The following is a 1,586-nucleotide window of genomic DNA, read 5'->3' as shown; positions in this document are numbered from 1 at the left end:
ATTGGCGTCAATTGTTTGAAATCAGGAAACATTCAAATGAATATAGTGAATAGGGAATGAGATTAGCGGAAGAGTAGCGTCCCTTGAGTGGACGTCACCTTACAGAGAGAACTTCAAAATGGTTTTGCGCAGGCGTCTCTCTCGTCCTCGCTTTCGCTGAAGTGTCTCATGCCGCACAACCAACATGACGTTCTCTCTCTAATAACTTTTCCGCTCGTGACTTCCAATCAAGGGACGCTACTCTTCGGCTAATCTCATTCCCTATAGTGAATAAACAGCGCCAGTTACTTGGTCTAGTAGTATGGCACTCGCTTTCGGATCGGAAGGTCCTCAACTCTTTCAGGGGCCAAAAAACCCCAAAACACTTCAACTTTTCTATAGCGCAAAATCCACTAAACGTGCTCAAAGCGCTTTACAAAGGGGCCCTGACCAACAGCAACACGTAACATGGAAAAGGAGACATTGACGCCTGTTAGGCGATATTATACATTTTTTTCCCGACAGAGACGCTGTTAGCGGCCAGGTACTCATTTTACACATATGTACGGTGAGTGATGTGAGTAAAGAGCCTTTTCCAAGACTCAACTATGCGCCGAGCGAGACTCGAACCCAGGACCTTCGGATTCGAAAGCGAGTGTTATAGACCACATAACCGCACTAATACCTTTTTAGAAATTAAATCACACCTCATTCGAGAGGAGTCATGCCTTTAAAGTTCCATGCCAAAGGAGTCCACGCTGGAACAAACGTTTTGCGATCAATGTAACCCATTCTGACAAAATGACCACGCTCAACATCGCTTGACTTTGTTACAAGACAAGAGACTGCACCACTCGGGTTACTAACAAAACACACTCTCCGAGCAATCCATGGTGTTTACTCACTCAGTTCCTGAACTGGCAGGCATAGAAAAACCGACATTTTAACACTGTTTTAGCGCTTCAGCTTCTTGTAACCAGCGGGTGGTTGGATGGGAGCATCACCCTTGAATCATATACCTATGATGTTCGCATGGGTGTACGATCAGATAGTGATGTCGTTTCTTCTTCTCTTTACTAGCCTATCCTGCTTCTTTGGTTTGTGATTGTATTTTTGACAGGGGATATTTTTTTTTTCTGTAAATCTTCTGCCTGTTTGTTCTTGGTTATTTATAATTTAGTTTGATATCTTTAGGTTATGATTTTGATTTACATTTGTACTATTTTTGTTAGATTGCTTGTTTTTTTGTTTCAGCAGTCTCTCATATAACCTCAATTGTGATGGAAGAGACCTAAAGCAACAAACAAAAAAATTCTTGTAACCAAAAAATATGTTTATCAAGAACATAATGCCTTTGTGTTTGATTGAAAACAAAGTAGTCTATCTATTTTTGTGCAGGTAGGGTATAATATTTTGAAGAAAATCTTGAAAATTGCCAGTAAGGAGAGAGTTAAGGTTAATTTTCCACAGCTCAGTTTGTAATCATGTTGTTGTTATCTAATCTGTTTTCCTTTCAATGCTTTCGAGGAGAGCAACGATTCGCTTGGCTAAGAAGCTCAAAACATTACCATCCGGAAGTATAACGGACCAACACACAAAACCCTGTG

This window comes from Berghia stephanieae, chromosome 7, assembly GCF_034508935.2.
Source record: "Berghia stephanieae isolate SIO BIC M18660-M18661 chromosome 7, UCSD_Bste_1.3, whole genome shotgun sequence".
Classification (NCBI taxonomy): domain Eukaryota; kingdom Metazoa; phylum Mollusca; class Gastropoda; order Nudibranchia; family Aeolidiidae; genus Berghia; species Berghia stephanieae.
Note: the sequence above shows the minus strand (reverse complement) of the source record.